Genomic DNA, 18323 nt, shown 5'->3' with positions numbered 1-18323 from the left:
AAGAAAACTCTTTTGGACTGGCTTTGAAATAACGATCGTGGGCTGGCCACAGATTCTGGGCATTGCGCCAAGACTAAACCACACACTACAACAGTTTTCTGTGGGTATGAACAGAACTGGTTAAAAATGAAATGTATTCTTCGCAGCGGAGATTGGAAGGGAATGCTAATTCTTAAATGTGTATTAACAAAATAGGATTGAATAACTGTTACAATTTATAGTTTATAGTTCATTTAAAGATTGATGAAGGGCAAATGTTATTTTGTGTATATGCACTTTAATATGTTTTGGTGCAACATTTTCAGATGCAAGAACGTCAGAGAAAAGCTGTGTGTCGTACGTGTCTGTTTGGTGTCTTGTCAATTGACATTGTGAGGGCCAGAGTGATGCTATCCACAGGTCCCCCACCCCATATCCCAGAGTGATTTACAACAGGAGACATTTGCTATTTTAAAGGACAAAATATTCCATTACATTGCGCAAAGGCTACTTAATTAAAAAGCAGGGGGAACAGAGGACCCTCCTGCCAGTTATCATGTTATTTCCGTGCATTTATAGGTATTGTCCCTGTTTCAAGTGCTGGTTTTTCGAAGTGTGCATTTGAACATATTAGCTATTGAGCTAAAAGATGAATGATCTGGGTGGCCTGGGTTCCCATTATTAAAAAAGATGTAAGTTGCTAAGATAAAAATGAAATGCCCAGGATAACACAATTAGGTCATGTTAGGTAGCTGGCTTGTTTTTCCCATTTCTCACTCCACAGACGGCAGCCTAACATATAACGTCACCATCCTCACAAGCACATATACTAGGTATATTGCGCTCTTAAAGGGTTTTGCCTAAATTGAATGGAGCAAGGAGAAGTACTATGTTATGTATGCATCTAGAAGAAATATTGTGTATGTATATTAATGTTTTTCATTTCTAGGTTCTTCAGAGTTGCAGGATATATAACAATTTATACTGTAAGGGGAATGAGCTAAAATGCTTTTGAAAGCAGTGCATTCGCTAGGGGCTACAAAGGATTGGACAAAGAGTAGTGATATTATGTTTATTTATTGTTCTTTAGTAATGAGTATATGCCAATGCAGAAGGATAGTGCGCATTGAATAACTGTGCTTCGTATTATGATGTTTTAAGGATACAATGTGTACAGATCTATTATGTCTTTTATTGTACAGGTGCAGTCTTTAGGGGTGTTAGTGAATAGGTGTCCTGTGACAAAAAACACTTGTCCCTTTTGTGCCATGCAATGCGGCGACAAATTATGGCAGCAATTTCATTGTATAAGATCTCTAAAATAGCATTTCTGATTATGCCAGGGCTCCTTCCATAGTAGGGTTTGAATACTTACTATAACCTTATGCTGCCACGTTCCACAGATCTACATACAGGGGATGAAGGGAATGGTAAGAATGCTGAGACAGGTTGGATTTTTACTCCTGAAAATGGCAGACATAATACTTCTTCCAAAGTTGGCTCAAAGTGGATGGAGGAAAAGTGAGCTTGCAAACACTCAGATTTTCGCATGAGTAGATCTACACCTGCATATTTGCTCATGCTTAAATGCAGTTCACAAATATTTTCTAGGAGTACTATTTCTTGCCCTTCTTCTGTAAAGTCTTGTGAATTAACAGCAGTTGTATATCTGCACTTAATGAAAGGACGTGGGTGCACTTTATTTCATTACTCGGACCCTAATTAGGTCTGGCATTAACAGTGACCTTCTGTGTTTATCAAAATGTTGTCTCTTACCCTCTCTCTCCATGAGGGGATTCCTCACACCCACAGGCCAACAAATATAACATGCACAGTTGATGAGTGGCCTCCTCCAAGCATTACTAAGACCAACAAAAGTGGCTATAATACAATGTGCAGCGCACACATCATCAAACGAATATGTATTAAAGGGCATAGCATTTATTGATGGGGAAGAAAGGAGAATAGCACTGACAGGCTGCCAGTTAGCAATGGTACAAATAACAAGCAGTGAGAATAACACTAAAGATAACAGTGACTCATTTTACTCTACAAGTTGATTAGCATTGGAGGGAGACTGAAGCCCTAACAGGGCCAGGCTGTAACCTAGGGGCCTAGCATGAAATAAAGAACGCAGCTCCTACATGACTGGGCCCTGACTCTTGCATGACGTCCCCGTCCTCAACTACAACATTTTGTTGATGAGTTGTTAAAGGAACCTGCATTGAGATGCAGCAGGACTCTGGTGGCATTTGGGAGCTGGTCCTAACCGAAGACGAGACCAGTCTAAGGACGGAGGAGTGGTCCGGGTCCGTCCACCCTCAAATCCACCAGCAAGTGGTGTAAGCGCTGTTGCTGGGCAGGAGGAGCCCAGCGGGGAGGGTGAGCAAGGATATGATGTCAGCTGAACAGAGGAAATACGCTGCAGTGGCTAATGGGCAGCGAGCAGGAGTTAAGGACCAGGAGAAAAGGAAGTTCTCTCTTCCTTCAGTGCACTGTCTTCATCATCAGGCAGCCTCCAGCGAGAAAACAAGCTTTGAAACTGTATTCACAAGCAGCATTGAATCTGAAGGAAGGTGCTGCCGGTCTGTATGTCAGTGAGTTTACACTCGCAGCGGGGTGATGAGGCAGTGAAATAAACGTACAGGCTTGGATAGGTTACATGAGGAAGAACAGGATTTGATTCTACATGTTTTCATCATACATGTGAAACGGCTTTGAAGTGTTTGGAATGTAAATTTACATAGTAGGAAACTGGAATGTGTGGGTTTGCCAATCATGATAAATGAAGTTGTGCTGTGCAAAGAGCAGTCGATCTTGGCCCCTCTTTGTTTTCCATGGCTCTGTGATCACTGTTTTAAAGCAGAGGTGAGCTGTGGCCTTTGAAAGGTTATTCATTTTGAAAGGCCTGACATTTACCGACAGTGAGCCAGGGTTGGCAAGCCACATGGCAGTAAACCTTATTGTCGAGCTGCTGCTCTGCTTGGATTGAATATGTTGTGCGAGATATGAAGGAAATGTATGAGTGCAGTTACCATCTGTGGAGCGAGAGTATCTTGAAAATGACTACAGGTGCACAGTACAATTAAGAAGAGGCACTTCTGTTATGGGAGGAGGTAGGGGTACCCTGTCAGACAAGGAAGAAGAGCAGTCCGCCATTGTACACAACTGGGGAAGAGTAGCACCTTTCGCGTGAGGACGGGCGGGGCAATACTTTGTGATAGACAACATTTGAGAAGAGGAGTAAAGCACCCTGTGATGTTGCACTAGGAGTACACCAGGGTGTGCAAAAATGCTTAGGAGCAGCACCTTCTCATGGTTGGATGCATGGAGGACGACCCCATGGTGAGTGGAAGTGACGGCGAGTGGGACCCTCCTGTGTGAGTAAATGTGGGGAGAGTAATACTGCATCTGTTGTGGGAGGAAGCCACACTGTTCCACTTGATTGACTCGGACCAATTGTCACAGTGTATGAATGGGAAGTTTCAACAGGTGCATGGTACTGCAGGCACAGTATGCCAGTGTGAGGTGATAGGTGTCTATGTTTTCTGTTGTGTTTTTGTTTCACTTATATGTGCTCTGAGACCTGTCGTCGTTTTTTAATAATGGAAAGATTCGATAGATGCATGGCACTAGAGACAGGGTCCATTGGTGACTGAGTTCTTTCTAAATGCGACTGCGATGAATGGAGTCAGTCATCATTCCATACCGATGTGAATCTCTGACTTGCCTTCAGTGGGTCGAAGTGTATGGTGCTGTTTATGTGGGCGCTTTCTTATCCTGGCACCTTAAAGTGTTGGTCCAGTGTACTGACACAAACTGATATCAGTACTGGACCTCACGGGTGTTTGAATGATGTGTTTTCAGAAGTTTCACACTGAAGGCTGCCCTCATTGAATGCGTAAGATGCTCTGCCAGATGTTCCTGCAGCTTCCAGATGGTGCTAGGTGCAGATGTAGGTGTCTGGTTTGTGGCCACTATGGTTTGGCCAGCTAGCGTGAGTTGGGATTGGGCTTGGTGAAGGGGTGGGCTGCACTATTATCCGAACATGGGAGAGTGATGGAGTGTATTGTCCTTGTTGGCATGTGTGTGCTACTGGTGGAAGATGGAGAAGGTGTGAGAGTGTGTGAGTTTGTCTTGTGGGTCATTGTTGCATTGGTTTAACCTTTGCCCTGTGTATGGAAAGGTGATCAGTAGTGATGGGGCGTGTCTGGTGTGCCATGTTTGTAAAGAAAGTGGATGATATAGTGCTGTGATGTGTCTGTGTATGCATTGGCAAAGTGGGCATGCTATAGATTTTTGGGTATGGAGCTGTGAAAATAAGATGGTGCATGAAATAGTGTCTGTGTGCTGCATGAAGCATGAGAGTTGATTTGAGATGGAGAGACGAAGGCGCCCTAAAGGGACCTAACAGGTGGCGGCTGTAATCTGGGAGCCTAATATGAACTAAAGAACTTACTTCATACAAGAATGGCTCCTGACTCTTGTGAGAAGACCCTGCCCTACAACTATTGCAACTATATTGTAAAACACACTAAGGGCTTGATTACGACTTTGGCAGTGCGGCACTGGGTCTACCCCACCGCTGCACCGCCAAAGACGTGGTCAGACCGCCCGCTATATTAGGAGTTTCCTCCAGTCTAGCAGGCTGGTTTTTGGCATTCCCAAGGCGGTGTCTAGGAAAATGGCATCACAATGGGAATGCCAACAATACAATTCTTGCACAACATGGACTGTAAAGTCCATGCCATGCAGCAACTGGGGTGCATGCAAACAGGGGGGCACGTTTTGTGCCCCCTTGTGTGCATCTGCATTCAGAGGAGGCACAGGGGTCCTAAGTGCCCCCTTTCTTTCCTCTCCGCCACGGTGTTTATGAAGGAGGAACCTCCATGACACCCCTGCCAGCGAGGACACACGTAATATGCTTGGTGGGACCGCAGCGGTCCCGACAAGCCTATTGTGGTCCTTTGACTGCCGCAATACCACCAGGGAATGGCGCTTCCCTGGCGGCTGCGGCAGGGCTGTGGCGGTCCGACCTCTCAAATTGTAATATGTAATATGGTAGTCGGAAGACTGCCACCACCGTACCTCCACAATTATGGCAGTCCGTGGACCGCCAGACTTGTAATCGGGGCCATACTGTGGGCTAGTTATAATTTTTGTAGGCTCGAACGACCATATGGAGTCCTAATGGGACCCTTGTGTTTCTTACCACATTAGGGTTGAAACATTAACATTACTTGCAGGAATAGACATTTAAAATAGTTTCTCCAGAGCCCTGTTCCTTTTTATTACCATTCCTCCTTTAGCATTTTCTCGTTGCCCTGTGTATGTATGTTTTTACTCGCTGTACTCGGCACCTTCTGCACTATTTTACTTTACCACTAAATGAATTGCATTTGTTGAATATTTAACATGAGTTAAATGCAAATGCACCGCCTCTCAGTCAGTCTGTTCTCTGACTTAATCTTTATATGGAACAAATAACTAATTTCATGGTGGTCCTGTCCCCATGAACACCATCAGTGCTTCCACTGGGTGTTACTGTGATCTGCCTGCAAAGAGTTGTTCCACATAAATAGTTGGGAACCACTGTATGCCTCTTCTCGGTTCCTCACCAAGGCACAATGTGAATGTAAATCTTTGCTGTTTCCCCCAGCCCGAAGGTTTACGCAGTTACGTATCCTGTCGCCAAACTCTGAATCAGGCCCTTAAGAGAAGACTAAACACCTGTATGAAACGATATATGAAAAATAAATCCAAGGATAAAGTGGTTAAACTCAGAAGAGCATAGAGGTGATTTATGCTGTTGTGCAATACATGTCTCATCACCTCCATGCAGCATCATTGCCTCTTGTAACTAGAGCACCAGAGGCCACTCAAACTCTGGCTCCAGCTTCAATTCTGCAAATATCAGCAGCAGCACCAGAGATTGACATCGGCATCAGGTTTGATGCGACCCTAAACGCAGACACTTCGTAGTCTTGTTGTAAGATGTATTACAAGCAGACCTGCTATGGCCTTGATAAAATGTCTCTTGAGTGTAAATACTCGGCTTCAGAGTTTCTCTTTGATCCTGTTTGCATCAGGGCCCGAGGGCTTCAATTGGGGTTTTCCTGACCACAATTAAGGCAGATTTACTTCCTCTCCCAAAGTGGCGAAGACAAGCTGCCGTGTCTAGAGTTCTGTACCAGTAAGGAAGCTGTTTTACCCAATGGCATCACAGAGGTGCCATGTGTCATAATGCAAGCATGGAAAATGGCCCCTCCCTCACCAAATGGGTCATCAAACACAACTGTGATAGATAAGCAAGTGCACCTGCTGCACCATTGATAACTACCGCCTAGTTTACCAAACTAATTTGCCTCCAGGCACCAGCCCCACAGATCTGCCTGTAACCTGCATGTCACTCATGCTTGACTGTACCTGTTTTGCTGGCGGTGGAAGTTTGTACTGGTCTGCCCTGCTGCATCTGTTCTGCTGGCAATGGAAGATTGCATTTACTCCCTTCTGTGAGAGAGGAAATGATGCTTAGCTACTTCCTCTCTGCATTTTACTCTGAGGAGGCAAGTGCTGCCTGATTAAATAAAAAAAGCGCTACGATGCGGTCGCTTTTCTTTCTTCGCTTGCTTTGCTGGCATTTTATGCCACATGTCTGGCCTTCAAGTAAGAGCTGGCGGTAATGCGTCTACAGAAGTGGATGGCAGGCATTTTGTTTTGGTGCATCTTCACTGCTCACAGACTTGTGCACTCTGAAATCAAAGGAAAGGCACTGCCCTTCTCGGAATAGACCTGTCCTCCGAGAGACAGATCAGGAGCCGTCTCATTACGGATAGATACCTCACACTAAAGTTAAGGGGTCGGTCTGAGGTCGATAAAATTAGTACCATTGAGTTGGGTAACAATAAACATCTGATATTCCGCGCCAAGATACACTTCTGCGTAAACAGACAAACACACGTTAGCTTTATAAAGTCTCATCCGTTCAAAAATAAACTCCATCTCACAGAATTAATGTCACCCACACAGCCTGCCCAAGCCTCTGCTGTCCCAAGTGGTGCATTAGCTGTTGCATGCAGTTGTAAATCCATCTGCAAGACTCTGCCAACAGGGTGTGTGCTTTTTAGGTCGAGCATTAGCGCGCGTGCGCTGTCTGCAAGACCTCCTGTAATCACTCTAGAGAGTGTAATTTCAGCTGCTGCTTCTTTATTGGTTCATTGCTCCATTGATTTTCTGTCCTGTCTCCTTGTTGGCCGGTGCTCCAGATACATCACTTCCGTTTGGAAGCCAGGAGCACCAGCCAACTACAGTTTCACTAAACTGTAGGCCTTTATGCACTTATTCATAGACTACTTTTTTAGGTCTCGCGAGCCAAAGGCTCGAAGAGACATTTTATATGTGGGATTTTCAAAGTGCTACCCACAGTTTTGGCTGGCCTAAACCTTGAGTGCACGTTGGCGTGCACGTGCACAGCTGCTGCTCACACTCCCTCCTCCCCTTCCCTTTTCGTCAGCTTTGATCAGGCTCCTCTGTTGCTGGCATTCCCCCCTCCCTTCTCGCCCAGCCCTTCTTGTCACCTCGGCTTGTTTAACACAGCTGCTGCTCGCACTCCCTCCTCCCTTCTCCCCCTCCCTTTTCTTCAGCTTTGATCAGGCTCCTCTGTTGCTGGCATTCCCCCCTCCCTTCTCGCCCAGCCCTTCTTGTTTTTATTTGCCTCAAAAATTTTCGCTTTCGTTTCTTCGCTTTCTTTCTTTCTCCGCAGGCCCTTTCTTTCCATCTCTCTCAACCCCGTCCTCTTTTGTTAAATTCCCCTCTCCTATTTCTTCCCGCCTAACCTCTTTCTTTCCGTTTGTTTTCTTTCCTTTACCTTCTTCTTTCCAAGGTGGAACATTCGCTATGGACATTCAGCACTATTATTTTAGATGAACGCAATCAGCGCTGTAATCCTGCACACCCACACAGAAGTGAAGTTTAAATGACCTTGGTTTCCGAGTGCCAAAAGCAATAAATATCACCCGCTGCAGCAAGAGCAGACCCGCTCCTCCTGCTAATTTCACGAATCTCCCAATAATACCAGGCCACAAACAACCCCACTTGTTTTGGTTTTGTGTACACGAATATAGGTTTGGAAATTGATGAACTGTTCCCTGTCTCGTGTTTTGGGCTCGGACTCGGAGCAGCGCAGTACGAGAACTGTGGTGGTTATTTTATATGGCAGAATGTAAATGGAGCTGATTATCACTTTAGCACTCTTTATCCATGCTCCAAAAAATAGGTCTGGCAGATCGCAGCGCTCAGCACCTTTCAAGCTTCGTCTATCTCTCCGACTGTTCTGATCCAGTTCCCAGGAAAATAAAGAACGGACGCTTTATTTTCTTCTACTTGTTTCAAGAGACAGCACTTACCCTCTCTTGCGTCTCCTTTCCTGTCCATTCTTTTTCTATATCTACAACACACCAACAAGCAACACTGAGTCCGCCGTCACAAGAAGCTCTAAGTGCCCCAGCACCGTAACTAGTGTACTGCGCTGCCTGATGAGCTACTCACCACATCATTTCCCAGGAATCTTTATTTATTTAATAGGCTGCAGGCAGGACGGAATGTGCATGAGGCAATTAATTACAAAAGAACATGACAGCAGCAATCATCTCTGGTTAACCTTTTGGCGGAGCGGGATATAATCTACTTCGTGGTTGTCACCACTTTACCACTTTGCCATTCTCTGAGACCTCGAATGTACATTAGGCGTTTATTAAATAAACATGGCAGCCAATCGTATCTGGTAACACTTATGGCCGAGCGGGTAATACTAACGGCTACTAAAATAAGAGCACATGTCCTTCGGTGGCACCTAAGGCGGCTTTCACTCGCAAAGTAAAACCACAGTTCCCGTCATGCTGTGCTGCCATCAGGAAACCGTGCACAGTTCGCAAGGAGCAAGGACTGGGACCAGGTAGGACTGTTTCTTAATACTATCATACCCTGCTTGTGCTGTTGTTCTTTTTGGGAGGGGGGAGGAGGTGGCAATGGGCTTGTTTGTGTTTATTTAGACTTTAAAATGTATTCATAATGTCCCGGTCGCGTTGTCATGCTGCGTGCATGCAAAGTCCTGAAAGCCGTATCCAGTTCCTCGCACGCTCTACTGTGAACGTGGAGGTTTCTCCTCGTGTAATTGCCATAAGAAACAGTGCTCACAGCCGGTTGGAGAGAAAATATTTAGCAATTTTTCTTTACGCGTTGCATCTTCCCCCAATCTTGCATCTCTCCTGCCCCATCCCATGTCGTCTTCCACAGCATGGTTTATTTAACGGTCTGCAGACAGGACGGAAGTCACGGAACATGCATGAGGCAATTATTTAATAAACAAGGTGGCAGGCAATCATCTCTGGTTACCCGTCCTTTCATCATGCCTCGATCGTTGCGTCTCTTCTGCTCCTTCTCCTGTCGTCTTACTCACCATTGTTTATTTATATAACGTAATACTTGTATGTGACCTTTTACTTAGTGCTGATTTTTAGCAGAAAATAGAGCCAAATCTACTTGCAATTGGATTCGAACTATAATGTCCAGATTTTAAGGTCTGCATCTACTCTCCATTCTCCCTAAACAAAGCAATAAAAAATGACACTTGAATGCCAGTAAGGGTATCACAACTCATTCGATTCTACCTGACAGCCTGCCCTCTACACTTTATATTTGCTTCTGCTCACTATACTGGTTCGGTTTTCTGTCTTCACCAAACAACGCCTTAATTATTATACTAGAAGTGGCATTAAGAGTACTAGAATCTGCTCATTTCCAGTTCCCGTCGTTATATTTCAGTCTACTGGCTTTGCTGGTCCTGCTAGTTATTGTAGGCCTCTGTTGCTTTTGTGAACTCGTGTGTGATATATCATGTTTTGTGAACAGTAGGCATGCTTCTATTATTCCCCCCTGTGTGTGGCCTTTTGTTGTGTTTGTGCTTTGACTTTACAACAATGTGTTGCAAGTTTAGTTTTCTGCCGGGGCTACATATAGCATCACTGCATTTCATATGCAACTCTGGTGCTGGCTTCCTGCTTAAGAGTAGAACTGAAGTATGGGCAAATAAAGTACACAAGTCGGGTGGTATGTTGTGTGTGTTTCCTCTGAACTGATTGAGAAATGCCTCTTGCCGGTACTTCTGCTTTATGGACGTTGTTGTGGACTCGTAACAAAACTTGAGGAGATTTATTGCTAATGAACTCTTTGCTTTTGGGTTAAATGTGCGACCCACTAGAAAGGTTTGGATGCTAATGTCCAGTCTTTATGGTTTCTAATACTTTGCGTTAACCCACATCTCGACACTTCAAAAATGAAAAAGTGTAGCAGAGAGCGATGACACATTTTGTTAAGAGGACCACAATTTTGGCAGGGAAGCGAAGATTAGAATTGTGGTCTGCTGCTTCCAGAACTGACGACGGAGCCGTCATTTCTCTTTTACTGTTGCCCAAGTGTGTGGCAGTCGGTCTTCTGTGTCATGAAGTGACAGAATGATCTACGAAGGGAAACAAATCTTGGTAGGACATACCTCGCTCATGGAACACATTGTATTTTGTAATTAAATAATTTGCCCTTCTTGCGCCCTGTGTTTGCGATCTGACGCTGGCTTTCTCTGTGCCTTTTTTGGAAGAGATGAACAACGCAGGCAGCGAGGATTGGAGACCACTAGCCTGCCTCAATGGCATTTAGCAAATCGTTCTCACTAACCACTGGTAAGTGCGTACCTAGCCCTCTCTGAAGACCTGTCATTTAGTCACGCTCATTAGCTTGAGCCAGTGTTGGTAAACCTCTTGAGAGGGTGCACTTTGAGGGAAGCAGCTTACCCCAGCAGGTACTTAACTTTGGCACACATTGCTTTGCAAAGGCAAAACACGACTCGTCTATACAGGTATTAAAAGCCAACCTAAAAAAAAGCTTCTGATACATGGAATGTCACCAGATGCCTAATAATCTCCTCTCTGTAAGGTTCCAGTTCTGTTCTCCCCACACGTCTCTCTCCCCCCTGCACATTGAAGTAGATTGCTCTGGTTTATGTTGTGCAAAATTAATCGAATATGTCCCAGTTTGGTGTGGTGGTTTTGTGAGCAGTCACTGGACTGCTAAACCAGTTGACCCACAGTGACCACCAAACAGGCTTCACTTAGAATTGGAAACAGTGTGTGCCTCATGCTCTTCTCAAGCCTGCATATTTGCAAGCCTTCTAACACCATGCTCTTTTATGTTGTCACCATGGCCCCCCTTTCTCTTCAGCCTATCTTGTCTTATATCTGTCTCTCCTCTCCTCAAACACTACCTCATTAGTCCAGATCTGCATCTACCGCTCTCCCCCTCCCTCACGTTTATTTAATTGATGTCCCCATGTCCCTCCTTTTTCCTCTAACCTTGCCCTCTGCCACTACATCTCACGGTGCACTGCGCCCATGTGCTGTGGAGTGAGTCCAATAACCCTAGTAACTGGGACAGTCGGGGGGTTGGCCTTTACAAATAAGCATTTGCAATGCAATAGGTCTCGCATTACTGAATGTTTGAGCTATTGGTGTTGCATTATTATTTGCAATGCCAATAGCTCAAACTTTAATAATGCGAGACCTATTGCATTGCAAATGCTTGTTTATTTTTTTAACAAGCGCTCCATTCTGCCCTTTCTCTTTAATGGTGGCACGCTACTTTCTTTAGAAAGAAAGTAGCGGGCCACCATTAAAGAGAAAGCGCTGACTGAAATGCTGTGTGCTTAATCAAATCAACTCGAACGTCTTCTGCTTAACTAGAACGTGGTAAGAAAACAGAATAAAACTACAGTCAAGAATGTTTGAGGAGGTAATGCCGTGGATTTATTAATGTTCTGCATATTTGTACTTTGGATCTAAAGAGGAGCCATTTTCAGCCGGGGCTTCATCTCCACACTGGCACATGTGAGCAGAGAGCAGTGCAGCTTTCCACAGGCTAATTTGTTCCAGCCCCAATGCCCACATGGCAGCCAATGTTCTATGCACTAAGCACTTAAGATAACACAACTCAATTGGTGGCAAAGTTGTGCTCATAATTAATGGCGATGTCGCGCACTATTGTGGCAGGACACCATGCCCCTTTCTTAACACCGTTTGTGGTGTGTGGCCATGTTCCTAAAAAAATACAAACGTCTCAGACACCACAGTTTTATTATTTTCACAGAGAAATGCGAGAACTATGCAGTGCATTCTTTATCACAGCAGACATTCTCCAATCACAGTCCCCTCTCTCACGGTGGTGCTCGGGGAGGAGGGCTGCTAAGTAAGTCTGCTTTGATGGAAGCAAACTGCCCCCCTGTGTGTTAATGAATACTTGACAGAAGCAGCAAAATGTCACGTTTATGTATTTATTTATTTAAGCATTTTTATATAGCGCAACCTTTACCCAGAGGTGTCAAAGCGCTTTACAATAGAAAAAAGTAAATTACATCAAGAATGATCGTAGCATGGAAGTAGGTTTCACTACTTATAGGTACTCGTTGTGAAACTTCCAAAAACAACAAGTTACAGAAACATTCAAGATTTTAAAATGCGAAAGCTGGCGCTAATAGGGTGGTACAACTCAGAGCACATCTTTACAAAATGACAAACAATGTACATGCACAGAGCATGCCAGTTGCATTTTTATGTCACCATGCGTAAAAATAAGTTTAAGGAAGCAAGTTCAAGGGAATATGCTTAACATCCACATTCACTTTTACAGCTGACCAGCTTGCCCTCTACAGATTACTTCCTTATTGCACTGTGGGCCTTTTGAGGATAAAGAACCGAAAGTCCCTGCAGGGTACCTACAATAGAGCAGCCCATCTCACTCAGTCACTTCAGAGACTCTTGTCTTTCAGTCTGCAGTGTCACAGAGGGGCCCCGCAGCACTGGCTGTAACTAGGTATGTTTCCTGCTCTGTCACTTGTCTGTGTTTCACCTTGCACAATTTCAGGACAAAATTTGGTGACCCTACTAAAAACTTTACTGTGTTTTGGGGTTTTCTAACAGACATACTTTTATAGCGTGCACTTTTTCATTTACAATGCCAATAGCTCCAACAAATACAAAACCTCTTGCTAAGTAAAATAAATAGCTATTTACAATGCCAGCAGCTCCAACTGCAACAAATGCGAGACCTATTGCACTTGCAATGCTTGTTGTTGTTTGCATTCTACATTTGCTCAGGTCTTAGCCCGGCCTTGCTTAACAGCAGCTTTCTATTCTAAAGAATAGCCATCTCCCTGCACGAGGTGGGAAGGGATACGTAGCTTGTGTGAACGTTGTACGAGCAAAGTTTTTTTTTTCTATAGTGTGCGGTCACTTGTAAAGTCTTTTTCCGGGTTTGAGGTAGAATGGTGACGCATATGAGTGTTGTTTTTCTGGCTGGGCAGGAGGAGATGGGTGGGAGGGCTAGCTGGTCGAGCTGAGAGGAGTCACACTGGACAGGCTGCCATGCACTTTCCAGGGATAAACAGTTGAACTGAGCGATTTGGTAACAAGCTTTGGCAAAGCCAATAGATTTCACCTGTATGAGATCTCTTAGCTTTGTCTATGTGTTTTTTTAGTCGTTGCACAGCAGCGTGAGTTGCTGTGCAACATGATTTAAAGAAAAGAAAAAAAAGCGCTATGATGTGGTGAGTGCTTGCAAGTATAAATATTCCGATCACTTCTGGACCTGAGGACTCTACCAGGAAGAGGACTGCCCATCTGTGAAATCTGCCCTGCTGACCAAAGGACTGCTTTGCTGCCCAAGGACTGATGTTGCTGCACCAGAGCTCTTCTGCTGTGAGTTGCCCTGCTGAAACCAGCCTGCCTGTGTGTCCCAAGGCTCTGAGATCTCCAAGGGTCAGTCGGCTGACCTTCTGTTTTCAAAGGCACGGGGACACAACAGGCTTCTCTGTCCCACACATCATTGAAGCAGCACCACGCATAGCTTTGACTGCTGCACAAGCCTGATCCAGTGCAACACGTTTTGACGTCTACCACTGGCCCAGCGCCATGCAGTTCCTGTAGCTACGACAAAGAAATGCATATGCCCTCGCCGGCTATCAATCCTGACATAGTGCAACGCATCTTGACAATGTCAACAGGCTCAGCGTGATGTGGCATGACACATCTTGATGCAAGTCTTAGCAAGCCATTAGTGGCTTCAACAACACTGGCCCAGCACAATGCACCTTGACCACAATAGCGATGCAGTGCTACGCAATACTTCATAAGCCCCAGTGGCTTCCCCGATGACAATGCAGGACCTTGCACCCACAACCTCCTGCTGATGATCGCTGAGTTTCCTGCTTGACGCATCTCAGCACACAACCTTGATTCACAAGTTGGACATCAACGGTTTCTTGATGCCAGACACACAGCAACAAGGAATATAAGGTACTTATATTCAGCTGGCCTAAGTTGGGCCCTCTTAGCCCTGCCCGTGCTCCATCATGTTCAGCCTACACTTGTGACTTTTTCCTGCTCCAAAACGACCGAATAATGACAGTTGGTGCTTTGAGCTTTTAGGCACTATTTTCAACAAAATCTTTAAAATTGCATATCCTTGGTTCTTGTCGTTTTGGTGTCAAAGGAGTTATTAAATTGTGGTCTATTTTTCTAAATTGGTGTGGGATTTTTCTAATGTTGTGTTTTCAACTTATAATTGTTTGATGTACTGCATAAATAGCCTGACTGCTTCTTTGTGAAGCTACCAGAGGATTAAGCACAGGTTAATTTGGGTGTTGCTTGTGTTTCACTTTGACAGATTTTGTGGTTGTGTAGGGTTTCACTCCCCTTAGCCAGTAGCCCAATTTCCAACATTCACCCACATACATTTTAATATTAGTCTGACAGTTTAACCACGGGAGAATGTCTGCTTAAGGGACATAACCTCAAACAAACTAGGGAGCCTATTTTGGCTGTTTCTTCCAGGAGTTTTGTACTTCTTCTATGTTTATATCTGTTTATGGAAAACATACAACAGCCCTTTAATGCTTCTCTCTCCCTCTTTAGTGTGTTAGTTAACTTTGTTATACTATTCTGTATCTATGACAGAATTTTGTTTGATGTCCCTTTCTCTACTGAGACCTGTTCATTGTATTAGAGAAGGTTACACAGCAGACAAGTGGCTCCATCTCATGTATAACACCATCAATCAATTTCAGCATTTTAGCCAACAATGCTTTGCATGCTTGGAGCTCATAATAAAAGTGTTGAAAAGCAATATTGCACGCCCCACAATGGGCTTGCAATATTGGCATCATTCCAAGTGAACAAGGTGGTTTCTGAGCAAACTAATTGACTATTGATCACTTGATTAGGGTTTTAGACATTATCAAGTAAATGGTTCAAACTGTGGGTAAATTATGTAAGTTGGCATTTGATCTACTCAAAACTGGGTCCAGGTTGACATCAATGGTAATGGAGCGTTGGCGTAGAGAAAGGCTCAAGAGAGGGGTTTTTAGCACATTGCTGGGCTATTTCTTGTAGAGTTCCTGAAAATATTTCATGAACCAATTTGTTTTTAACCAAAAATCTGAACTTGATATAAACTTTAAGGTTGAAATTAGGTTTGACATGTTGGAACCTGATGTGTAAATCCTGATCTCTGCAATTGATACATTCCTTAAACTGTTCAATTAATTTTGATAAACTCTCTGGTATCACCTGGAATACGATGGTAGATGGATCAGATAATACCGTGAGGTAAAGAAAGCTGTATCTAATTCTGAGTTTGAGGTTTGAGATTCCAAAAGTCAGTATTGTGGATTTGAAAAATGTCATGCCATTTCCTAAAGTTAAGAGTCTGTTGAATGCAAAGGTTCCCAAAGTCAGTAAGATCAAAGATAGAAGATATTTGTCACCTAAAGCTACCTTTATAAATGCATGAGTGTAGACATTTCCCCATATCTAGCCATGATTTCTAATACATTTATAAGGGAACCTATTTTAAAAATTAAAATGAGGATAGACCATTAATGGAGAAGTAAAGGCTTTTAGGTAAAATTAGACTCAAATAATGACCGCTGTGTGTGTGATATTGATGTAAATGACAATATTATTGACTTTCTTCTTGAATGTGGTCTCTTTTTAGTAGAAAGGAAAAATTGAGTACCCTATTTCTTTTTTTTTTTTTACATGGGAGGAAGCCTCAGATAACTCATTTCAATTAAAATATTTGATATTGCACTAGTGGGAGTAAACCACAATAAGATTGCTAAAAAAAGGAACATTCTTCTGACTAATCTAGTTTTAAACATGGAACTATACACTTTAAGAATGTTTTTTTCCTCTCTGTGGCACTTGGTGTATGTTTTTTTACCCTTATAAATGTTTTTGGAAACCACAATTTAACTGATATGTTAACATGCTACTGTGACTTTACTTTAAGTTTGAGGTTCCATATAGGGATATGAGGCCCTTTAGTTAATGCACTTTATTATTCCACTTTGCACGAGATAGTCTGATCTGGATTTTTATTTTACCTAGACCTGTGGAATGATGTTTTTCTATATAGAAAATACCTTAATGTATTGACTAGAAGTTTTTATATGTGTATTGTCTATTAGTGAACTAAAAATAAATAAAAGAAAAATAACTTCATCAGAAGGCCCTAAAAGAGGGACGAGTGAGCTGTGAAGAGCTAACTGGTACTCGCTAGCTGTGCATTCCTCTCCACCTTGGCTTCCTGGCATCTAAAAAGGCCTCTCAACAGCCTCTAACATGGCAGTGCGGCTTGGTAGAATCAGCTCCTACTGATGTAGTTATGATGACTGACTCAGCCTTAGCCCTTCTAGCCCTTCAGATCTCCCAGTTCCTTGCCGTTCAGTGAAGCCTGTGTGGAACGCACCACTTATTTATTGAGTTTTATATAGCACTGGCTAGACCCGGAGGTATCAGAGCGCTTTACATGAGGAAGAAACATTGCTGCAGAACATGGTTACAAAGTTAAATCAGTTACTGGAGCTTAGTTACAGGAATTACATGAGTACAAAAGCATAGCATAAACATGAAAAAAATAGGGAAGGGGAGAGAAGAATAGGGTAGAGAAGGAAGAAATAGGGCAGGTAGAGGAGAATAATGGGGGGAAGAGGAGGGGGAGGGTATAGGAGGTACAACGGGGAGACGAGGAAAAACAGTTTCCGACATCCGGGTGGGTAGGTGATGGCCGAGAGGAGAACCAGAGCCAAACTCCTCTATAGCTGCGTGGGACAGCTCCACCAGCCATCGGCCAAAGGTTGCATGGGCACCGCAGTACATACAGAAGGGTTATAGTTTCCACCTAGGGGGGCATAGTCCAAAAAGTTCCATCGAGCGCGCCGGTCACGGTGTATGGTGCTGTGCTCCCAGCGGTAATGGGGTAAGAATCCAGGCCTCCGCTGTGTGAGACTCCCTTGTCACTGTCGACTCTTTCAGAGGGGTCTCTGAGACTCCAGGGCATAAATGCTGGATCCCTCCCCAACAAGGAGAGAAGGAGTGCTTTGGAAAGGGACCCAATCATGGTGGCCATTATTAGAAAATTGGTGTGTCAAATGTCCCCAGAGGTGGCCATTTCGACCTAATTTTGCTTCAATAGACCAGACTAGCTGGTTTAGCCAGGCTGAACACGGCTGGGCTGTGTCCGTGGGCTTGTATTGATATACTATTCCTCCTATACAGGTTGCAACCCCGAAAGCATCTCACACAATGGACGACTAAAGGGTTTCAGTTTCTGCCACAGCTCCAGATAAAAGTACCTATGTCCCACCAGACGCCTCCACTCCTTCCCTACTCTGTACAATTCACCAACTGAACTACCCGAAGTACATCCGCAAATGAGACACCTCACTTCCGCTTGGGCCGGACCAAATAGAACAGTTCGCCTGTAAAGTGCTTTGTGCTTCCATGTGTCAGCCTTGGGTTGGGATTTAACGATGCAGGCTTACATGTTGCATGCCATTGGGGTACGCACCAGATGAAGAAGCCTGTCCACAGGAACCTCTGCCACCACCCCTTCTTGCCTGAGCTTGGTATAGACCGGAGTGGTTGTTAGGCTGGCCCAACTCACAATAGGGGATACTCTAATTGTTACCCCTGCCCCCACGATACACAGACGTGAACTCACTGATATAGGGCCTGATTTAGATCTTGGTGGATGAATCACTCGGTCATAACGGTGACTGATATCCCATCCGCCTAAATATTAATCCCATAGGATGGAATTAAATTTATATTTCGGCGGATGCAATATTTGTCCCTGTTGTGACGGAGTAACCCGTCCGCCAAGATCTAAATCAGGCCCTTAGTCTCGTTTCTGATTGGGTGTTATCCTATTTAGTACGTTTTCAAAGTTTGTACCTTTAA

The 18323-nt window shown here is 44.1% G+C and overlaps 1 protein-coding gene across 2 annotated transcripts in view; it reads left to right on the top strand.

Annotated features, from left to right (window-relative positions):
* Positions 1-18323, top strand: part of LOC146809055 (free fatty acid receptor 2-like) — a 118765-nt gene that overhangs the window by 95740 nt on the left and 4702 nt on the right. The window lies entirely within an intron of this gene.

This window comes from Triturus cristatus, chromosome 7, assembly GCF_964204655.1.
Source record: "Triturus cristatus chromosome 7, aTriCri1.1, whole genome shotgun sequence".
Lineage (NCBI taxonomy): Eukaryota > Metazoa > Chordata > Amphibia > Caudata > Salamandridae > Triturus > Triturus cristatus.
Note: the sequence above shows the minus strand (reverse complement) of the source record. Positions and strands in the feature narration are given on the sequence as shown.